Here is a 10,482-nt window from a genome sequence, read left to right as displayed (position 1 = left end):
AAAAAGAATCTATGGACAGAAAATGAAGGCACAAGGAAACTTTTTCTCCGTTTATTGCTGTTAAGCTCACATATGTGTCAGAAGATGCCAGACTGAGCAATATTTTAGAGAAATGTATCATGCATACAGTATCTTTATGCCCTATGTTTTACTCTTGAAGAATAATTGCTTCTAAAATAGGAAATAATTAGCAACAATCATCCAAGTTCAAAAACAAATGAGGAATAATTAGCTTAAACATCCATCCAAATTCAAATACTTTGTAAGTTTATTTTAACACATATAGAGACAGGCAAGAGACATGTTATAAAGAGAAAAATGACTCCATCTTACTGCATATACCTAGATACTAACTCTAACAATTTGAACTTGGACAGGAAGACAGAGTGTGGGGTTGTTAAAATTTTCCAAACAACAAGAAAGGAAATACAGTGGAAATTCCAGAGCGTGGGATTGATACAAATTGTGAGCTGGGAGGAAAAATAAATTTAGGCCACTAACCAGAAGACAAACATGCCTTGATAAACATGTTTAGATGATATATCCTCATGAACTTGCCTCCATTTCATCCCTAGTGCCGCTCCCTCCTGAATGGGAGGGATACGGGCGATCCTTTGCGAGGTAGAGCTGAGGAATACGTGCAATTTCTCGCGGATAAAGTTGCTTGGCTTCGAACGGACCTGGACTCCAATTGCGCAGAGCCAGACAAGGTACCGGGGGAGGGTCTTGAGCGACATCTCTGGATTGATTTTCAACTTGTTACTCCTGAGGAAGTGGACAAGGCCATGGGAGCTGTGAGTGCCTCCACGTGTGCGCTGGACCCGTGCCCCTCCTGGCTGGTTGCGAACAGCAGGGAGGTGACACGGGGTTGGATCCAGGTGATAGTTACCGCCTCCCTTCAGGAGGGATTCTTTCCCCCCGCATTAAAGGCAGCGGTGGTGAGACCTCTCCTGAAGAAGCCATCTTTGGATCCAGCCATTTTAAATAACTATCGTCCAGTCTCCAACCTCCCTTTTGTGGGGAAGGTTGTTGAGAAAGTGGTAGCCTCTCAGCTCCGGCGGTCCTTGGATGAAACCGATTATCTAGACTCCTTTCAGTCTGGATTCAGGCCTGGCTACAGCATGGAAACTGCTTTGGTCGCACTGACCAATGATCTCTGGAGAGCCAGGGATGGGGGCCACACCTCCGTCCTAGTGCTCCTTGACCTCTCAGCGGCCTTTGATACCATCGACTATGGTATCCTTCTGCGATGGTTGCGAGAGGTGGGGGTGGGAAGCAACGTTCTTCGGTGGTTCTCCTCCTACCTCTCGGACAGGTCGCAGTCGGTATTGGTTGGAGGGCAGAGGTCGACCCCTAGGCCCCTTAATTATGGGGTGCCACAGGGTTCGGTCCTGTCCCCCCTCCTGTTTAACATCTACATGAAGCCGCTGGGTGAGATCATTCGCCGGCATGGGATAAAATATCACCAGTATGCGGACGATACCCAGTTGTATCTGTCCGCCCCGTGCCAACTCAGTGAAGCGGTTGATGTGATGTGTCAGTGCCTGGAGGCTGTTAGGGTCTGGATGGGGGTAAACAAGCTTGTACTCAATCCGGACAAGACCAAGTGGCTTGTGTGTTTTCCTCCCAACAATTGGCTAGATATTCCATCTCTCAGGCTGGGGGGTGAAATTGTACGCCCCTCAGACAGGGTTCGCAATTTGGGAGTCCTCCTGGATCCACAGCTGACTTTAGAACACCATTTGTCGGCTGTGACCAGGGGGGCATTTGCCCAGGTTCGCCTGGTGCACCAATTGCGTCCCTACCTGAACTGGGAGGCACTCGCAACAGTCTCTCATGCCCTTGTGACCTCAAGACTGGACTACTGCAATGCGCTCTACATGGGGCAGCCCCTGAAGAGCATTCCGGGACTTCAGCTTGTCCAGAATGCAGCCACACGAGCGATTGTGGGTGCACCCCGGTACACCCATGTTACACATATCCTCCGCGAGCTGCACTGGCTGCCCATTGGTGTCTGGATACGCTTCAAGGTGCTAGTCGTCACTTATAAAGCCCTTCATGGTATTGGACCTGGGTACTTGAAAGACCGCCTGCTGCCAATTACCTCCAATAGACCTATTAGATCCCACAGAGTAGGCCTCCTCCAAATTCCATCTACCGGCCAATGTCGCCTGGCTACCACCCAGAGGAGGGCCTTCTCTGTGGCTGCTCCATCCCTCTGGAACGAGCTCCCGTGGAGATTCGGACCCTCACCACCCTTCAGGCCTTCCGCAAAGCCCTTAAAACCAGGCTGTGCCGACAGGCTTGGGGCTGACGAGTTCCCATCCCCGCTCGAACTGTGTGGCTGTTGATTGTTTTTAAATTCTTTCTGTAGTTGTGTGTTGTGCTGTCTTTTTTTCCCTTGTCTGTATTTCCCTCCCTTTGAATTGTGAGCCGCCCTGAGTCCCTCCAGGAATAGGGCGGCATATAAATGCAATAAATTCAATTCAATTCCCTGGCCAATGTAGGAACCTAAATTGCTGTTCTTGTTTTTTTTAAAGTAGTGTTCTTCCCAGTGGTGGGATTGAAAATTTTTACTACCGGTTCTATGGGCGTGGCTTGGTGGGTGTGGCATGGATTGGTGGGCATGGCAGGAGAAGGATACTGTAAAATTTCCATTCCCTTCTGATCAGCTGGGAAGCAGAGAATAGATGGGGGTGGGGCCAGTCAGAGGTGGCATTTATAGTTCCCCAAACTACTCAAAATTTCCACTACTGGTTCTCCAGAACTGGTCAGAACCTGCTGAATACCACCTCTGGCTCTTCCCCTTGTCCTGATGCAATTTATATCATGCAACATGCAGAACACAAAATAAAAGAGTTGGAAGAGACCTTGGAGGTCTTCTAGTCCAACTCTCAGCTGAAGCCACTCATTCCCAGTCCTGCCATTCCCTGCAGAACATTACCAGTTTGGGGTACATGGAAATTGGAACAACAAGAGTTCCATCACCTCCTTTAGTCTGAGTGGCAGGTCACTGGCACAGAAGAAAGGGGTGGGAAGAAATAGAAAGAGAGAATCCAAATCACCTCCCAGCTCTTCCAGCGTATCGACGAGCTGTCACTTGGGCTATATCTGGACACAAGTGTAACAGTCTTCTGGAAAATCACTTAACTGCATTCAAAAGTAGCCTGACACAGATTGGTAAAGTAAAGAAACGACGCAGGAGAAAACAAGACATGTAACTGAAGATTCTATCTAGTTTCACCCAGCTCCAGCGATCTGATGCTCAGAAGTTTGAAAAGCAACTAAATCCCTCCTCTTAGGCACCCACCCATAGTCACCCAAGCACATCCATCACAGATGCATGACAGTGATTGTTGGCTGTTTCTCCTGCTGTCAAGTGAGGCTACACAGGAGGAAAAAGCAGTCCACCCCTTTGCTTTTTCCCACTCACCAGCCTCATCGCTCATGCAGAATGGAGCTCACTTAGGAAGGCATACTTTTCTGCCAACGCAAGGACAAGAGGCACGAATATGAATGCAGCCATGGGGAAGAGCCCCTCAAGTGGAAACAATTGAACAGAATGTGAATAATTATAATTATCATTGCCAGAAAGAATGACAATAAAAAGACCTCCCCCCCCCACCATTCCGTGTCAATATGAGTTTCCAAAATTATTGTGGGTATAGTTCAACTTTAAGCATTTAAGCAAAATGCTGTAATGAGAAAATTTGCCCTATTTTTTACACCTTGGAATCCAGAACTCAACAAATGAAACACTCGCCAATGCCTGATAGAACCAAAGATGTACCACCATGCCAACTAAATCAAATATAAATACATGTAAACATTGCCAGAACATTAACATGATCATAAAGTCTCAAGATATATATATATATTTTAATCTTGATAGTAGAACTGTGGAGCAAATTGTACAACAGTGCCCGGGACAGAATAAATTCTGACCTTATAAGATCCTAGACCTACCCTGATCAATACTTCCGCAGTACATAAAATCATGCACATTTTTTGGTGGTATTCAGGGTGAAATCATGATTGGTGGTGTTTGTATGTTTTCATTAGACACTATAGCTTCATTTCTTATCTTTCATGTCAAAAAGAAGGTGTGGTTTGCTTCAGTCTAATGCAGCATTTTTAATTTTGATAAAGAGGTGAACTGAAATGTATTAACTTAAATTTATAGTCCGAAGTAGCAAGATACCCAAATCCACCAATGCATAATCAAATGCAATGTGACAATGTGACAAAACCCCACTGCACTGGATGCCACACTATTTATATTAGAGAACATTACATGCAATCATTCAGCACAAAACAGAAGCAATTCCTAGTGGAGGGCACATATAAATTGCACACCAATGAAAATCTAGTATATAATAAAATCAAGTCAAAGATTTACAGGAGACGGGAAGGTTACTACCAATTTAACTTTGAATTATTTCACGGGTATTTTTTGCTTAACTATTTATTAGGACTATACAAACCGAATTCCCATTGGAATGTATGATTCAATCGAACAAATCAAGCCCAGTCAAACCCTTGATTCAAAATGTCAATCAATTAATACAACAATTTGATGAAAGTATTTGCCCATTCAGAATGGTCCATTAAATCTCCAAATCGATTCAGAGATTCCTGGTTTAATTAACAAAGCCAGCCAACTCATTGATCTAACTCAAAGATTTAATTTGAAGAAATAATTTGATTGAATCATCTTTGAATGAAATCAAATTAAATCAAACTGCAATACTATATATACAGTAGGATATCACAAGTAGGGAGGAAGGAAGGTAGTCAATCTGCTGGAGACCCTGAGATTGAAGCAATTTATAAATGGCATGAAGACATGTAAAGCACTACAAACCAATGGCTCAAAATTCATGTGATTGTCATAGAAGCCTGTTCAGTCCAGAAAGCTTAGGGAGAGAAAGTGGGATCATGAAAGGACAAAAGGCTGGTCTTCTAATCATGCCTAAAGTTTCACTACTACTCCAGAGACTGAGTTGTTGTTCTCCTGTCAGCAAAGTCAGTTAGCAGTGAGTTAAGAAGATCAAATAGCCTGAACCAGTGGTGAAATTCATTTTTTTTTACTACCGGTTCTGTGGGTGTGGCTTGGTGGTGGGTCCTGTGACTGAGTGGGTGTGGCCAATTCAATGTCATTTGTGGCTACGCCCACTCAGTCACATGCCGCCACCGCCACCAAAACATGCCCACAGAACCCGGTAGGGAAAAATGTGTGTATGAGTCCATTCACAGCAGAGCTGCCACTCTCTTTATGGTTCCCCCCCCCCCCCCGGCTCCCTCCCTCCGGGACAGGCTATTGCAGCTCTGCTGTAAACAGAGGGGGAAACATTCAGATTGGCTGGGCGGGTTGAGTAATCGGAAAAAGTGAGCGGCGACAGGGCAACCAGGCGGGCGTGGGCAGGGCCACCAGGGATTTTTGCCACCAGTTTGGAAAACTGATGCCAATTATCCCTGCCAGTTCAGCCGAACCAAGCCAAACCAGGAGGATTTCACCCCTGGCCTGAACCAGTCCAAATAAATGGAAATAACTTTTCGACAATTCCTCTGACTATCATCAGTGCAAACACTATATAATTATGTCCATGGGACATACAAACCTGCTTCCCAGTAAACTATCCAACAGGAAAATAGTAATCTACCTATATCCCACCTTTATTATTTGTATAAATAATTCAGGGTGGTTATTTATTTATTTAGCCTATGAAGAGAACATGACAGAAGAGAAGTAAACATATATACACAGTCTACGTAATTATAAGTAAAACATCTATGGGAGTATAGAAAGGCCTCATAGCTGAATGTCCAATTCAGCCATTCAGGCGATCGCCTCTAGCATTGCTTCATACAGATCTAGAGAACCAGTGAACCATCATCATGGACAATCTTGCACAATATGTTTAATAGTTTGCATATCAGCACCACAATTGCAACAAGGGGAACCTTTCCACCTCCACTGAAATTAGGCAGAGGCCCTTCTTCCAGTATCACACCTAATTGTGTTCAATTTCGATTAAACAAAGAGAGGCAGGTCAAAACAAGTGGTTTGGTAGAGGGATCACTAATGATCAGTCCGCAAGAAGATACCTTGGATACCATTCCTCTCTCCAGGCATTATCAGGGTTAAATTGGTAGATGTTAAATGAATAGCTATTTTTCAAGCTGACCTAGGGATTTCAATCTTATGATGGGCTGTGCATTGTCCTGGTGAGTAGGGAGAGTCTTGTTGTTCAGCATCCTTGACCATACCTGAATGAGAACTTGGGGTGGTATGATATCGCTAATACTGGTAACCAGTGCACAAGAGTGGGATGCAATGTGCCAGAGATGATACTCATTGTCTGGCAGAGTTGGACATTGACCATTTGAGTGTAGGTGCTGTTAAGGCATTCATTGGCACACTATTCAGTTGTGGAATAAACCGAAGGCAAGGAGAGCAATACTCACCCAGGTAGCATTCCTTAGGCTACATGTGGTCCCTGGGAGACAATGACCAGATACATCCGTACTGCCCTTAAGGCCATCACAAACAGAAGTGCACAAAATCAAATTCAAGGTGATGGAGACACACAATACTCCAGCCTCTTATTTTCCCCACAACAACAACCATGTGAGGTGAGTTATGCTGAGAGAGATTGACTGGCTGAAAACCACCCAGTTAACTCTGATACCTAAGGCAGGACTAGAACTCACATCTTGTGGCTTCTAGCCTGATGCCTTAACCACTAGACCAAACTGGCTCTTATGATTACAAGACTGCAAACTTGCACTTAGAATTGCAAGACTAGTATGATAGGTCATTATTGGTGGTGGGATTCCAAATCTTTTCCTACCGGTTCTAAGAGAGAGCACTTCGCGCATGTGCGCTGTTTCTTAGCTCAGCTGAGGGGCAGCAATCTTCTCTGCTGCACGAATCAGCTGAGCTAAAAAAAACAAGGGAATGTAGGACAGAATGACGGTGGCGGGGGGATGGGCCAACCAGAAGTGGTGCTTGCTGGTTCTCTGAACTACTCAAAATTTCTGCTACAGGTTCTCCTGAACTGGTCCAAACCAGCTGAATACCACCTTTGATTATTATCCAGGGCTTCAAGACAAGGGTAGAAAACTTGAGCTTCTTAACTAGTTCCATATGGTCTTTGGAGTAATTCCAAATCCTTCTTTCCAAAGGAATCAGGCCCCTCTTCTGATAAGTGCTCTCATCTTTTCTTGTAGCTTGGAAGAAAAAAACAGATGATGGAAACATAGTTCTACCCACTGTGTTGCACTCAACAGATCTTCCCACAGCTAAAGGGGGTCAAAGGAGGATTGTTCACCTCTTTTATAAGAGATTAACTCTTTTCTTTTGCATTTTGTATAAAGTGATTCCATGCCATTCCTATCCCAAGATCCTTGACCTTCAGCTTCTTAAGTAATCTCCCAGCAGGGTGCTCCCAAGCTTGAAAACTTGCTCTGACTTCAAATTGGTGATTTGTTCCTTTCCCCAATGAACAGCCATTGCCAACTGACCTCCCCTTGTTTAATGTATTGAGTGTCTCTTTGAAGATTAGGTCTCACAGTTGCTGATTAAGACAACATCAGCTCACTAAAGTACAATACAAAGAGATCAGTTCAGCTTCAGGCCTGTGCAGCCTCCGGTTCTTCATGGGAGACAAAAGAAGGAAAGCTAGGAAGAGTAGGCAAGGATGAGGACGGAGATCTTTCACTTACTGGAACTCTTGGCTAAATGGCGAAGAACTGCCCTAGTATGTACCATATTTTTCAGAGTATAAGACTCACCTTTTTCCCTCAAAAAAGAGGGTGAAAATCTGGCTGTCTCTTATACACCGAATACAGCATTTTTGCCCTCCCAAAACCCTGCCCCTTTGCAAAAATGGCCGTGCATAGCAGTGGTGGGTTCTGGCATCCTCCACATGAATGAGCACAGTGCACACATGCATCTTACCATCCAGCGATACCTCCGCGAGCCTCCACAATGTTCCAGCTGCTTGCCATGTGCACGGAAGTGCTCAAGAATTTAAAGACAGGTAAGGAGCGTGGGTGGGTGGGTGGGCCCTCCGGAGCACCGTACCGGAATGGTATCCAGTGTTCAGGGCAGGCTCCAGTATGCCCGTACTGGGGCATACCGCTTGCAACCCACCACTGGTGCATAGTCTTTAGGAGGCTTCCAGAGTGCTCCTGGGGAAGGCAAAAATGAGCAAAACGGGCCATTTTTTGCTCATTTTTGCCCTCCCCAGTCCCCAGGAGCACTCTACAAGCCTCCTAAAGGCTGTGCATGCCTCTTTTTTTGACAAAAAAACAGACCTCTTTTCACCAAATATGGGCCATTTTGGGGAGGTTTGCAGAGTGCAAAACCTTTTTTTTAATTTGCTTCTTCAAAATCTTGGTGCGTCTTATACTCCGATGCATCTTATACTCCGAAAAATATGGTAAATGTGTAATTATTTAACCAACGGCATCCTCAGCATGCCTTCCCTGCCTGCCTGGGTGGGATTGGTCAATGTAATTGGGATGAGGTAGATCCTTGGGTAACCTAAAGCTATGAGGGGCTATAAAAAGTGATAAGCAATACCCTGAATTGGATCTGGAAGCAAATTGGCACCCAATGTAGCTTGCATAGCAAAGATGTTACTTGAGCAACCTTAGCGGTGTCCAGAACTGTTCATACCACTACATTCTGCACCAGTTGTAGCTCCTGGATAATCTTCAAGGATAGCCTCACATAGAGGGCATTGCAGTAATCCCTCCAGGAGATGGGCATGAGTGATTGAAAGGATGACTTCTCAAATCAGGGAGGGGCACACCTGTGTGCAGAGCTGGCAGTAGAGTGGGACAGTGAGGAGGTTGGGGAGGAGCATGGGCCAGTCCTGGAGGCTGGGGAAGACTCAGACGAGGACTCTGCATTGGAGATAGAAACGGGGATGAGGCCGTCTGGCGGTGATCAGATCCCTACGGAGCTAGACAGCAGTGAAGCAGAGGAACAGCTGGAGCCTGTTCCGAGTGTGCCCATGCACAGAGCTGCCATAAGAAAAGAACAATTCATAAATCAGGATCAAGTTGGGAGTAAAGTCACAGGTGGAAGGTGATTGGCCCCTCCCATTGGAAATAACAGAGGAGTGAAAGGGGAATGGGCTTTTGCAGGAAACAGTTCATTTGATCAGTCATTAGATTCGTTTCAGGAGTGTGAAGATCTGTCTGTGAATCTCCAAGACTCTGTGCCCAGTCTTTCCTTGCACAGCACCTCATTTGGAAAATATTTACATGGCAGCTTTCCAAGATGGATAAGGTCTTTAGTCATAAATATTCTTGTATTCAATGTATGTATTCAAGGCAATGTAAAAGAAAAATACAACTTTCAATTAGCAAAGCACACTTCATGGTTGAATTTATGATAGGAGGGAGATGAGTAAATGTGAGAAACATATTTCCTCAATTCTTGCCTTCAAATAATTGCTGTCTTGTTCCAGATACAGCAATTAGTCTTTATGAACAAGCCCCAGCAAAGAATGGAGGATACAGTGGCTAAGATGTAAGCTAAGAACCAAACCGTTCTCAAGCCACTGCTACAGGGGTGGGGTCCAGATTCCGTTTCAACTGGTGCAGTTGGAACAGCCCCAGTGTCACCCACATGGATGCATGCATCATGCGTCCATGTGCGCAGCATGCACATGTGTCATACTTGCCTGTGATGCTTCTCCAAGCCTCCACGACGCTCCAGCTGCTTGGGGGAGCATCGCGCAGGTGCCGTACGCACCATGTGCGTGCGTGGAAGCACCAAAGGCTTAAAGCACAGGTAGGGAGCTCGGGTGGATACCACCTGCAACCCACCACTGCAGTGCTAGTAGCTGAATTAATCTCTCGTCAAGTTTGGGTCATACTGTGCAGAGTGCATGTTCATTTGCGGAAAAGTTGGGAAGAAAATTAAAACCTACAGGTCTGAATCACTCTGAATAGAAGAGGCACATTCAGATTGGATGTGGGCAATCCTTGGCCTCATTAGGCATCACTGAGCTAAAGGTTCTAATGAAGACAAAATCTACTTCTGAAGCTTCTGCCATGCAATTGCTGAGTTAAGACAGGAGATGGCGGAATCCTAGTCAGAAGTAGCATGATATGCTGCTCCTTGGTTATATTATAAGCCCACCCCCAGAGTATCAAAAATGCAAAATGATAGCTGTGGCCATGAAGCAGACACCCTCGAAACTCCAAATCACCTCCAAATCATACATAAAATTGTACAGTGTAATCTATTTGACCAGGATTGGCTAGACAAGGCCAAAAGGTTTTGGCAAATAGAGCTGTAAAGACCCAGAAAATGGAAGAAGGTCTATCTTGACATACCCATATTAAAATAAGTTGTATTATCAAAAATCATTTTCCAGTTGTCTCAACTTTCATTCTTAAGGAACATATTTTATTATGTATACAGATTAGTTTTTGTGCAAGAAATGTACATCTGTGCTG

Source organism: Thamnophis sirtalis, unplaced genomic scaffold, assembly GCF_051295495.1.
Source record: "Thamnophis sirtalis isolate CommonGarterSnake01/CBP01778 unplaced genomic scaffold, rThaSir2_p1.2 scaffold_12, whole genome shotgun sequence".
In the NCBI taxonomy this organism is placed as follows: Eukaryota; Metazoa; Chordata; class Lepidosauria; order Squamata; family Natricidae; genus Thamnophis; species Thamnophis sirtalis.
The sequence above is the reverse complement of the archived record's forward strand: the minus strand, read 5'-3'. Positions refer to the sequence as shown.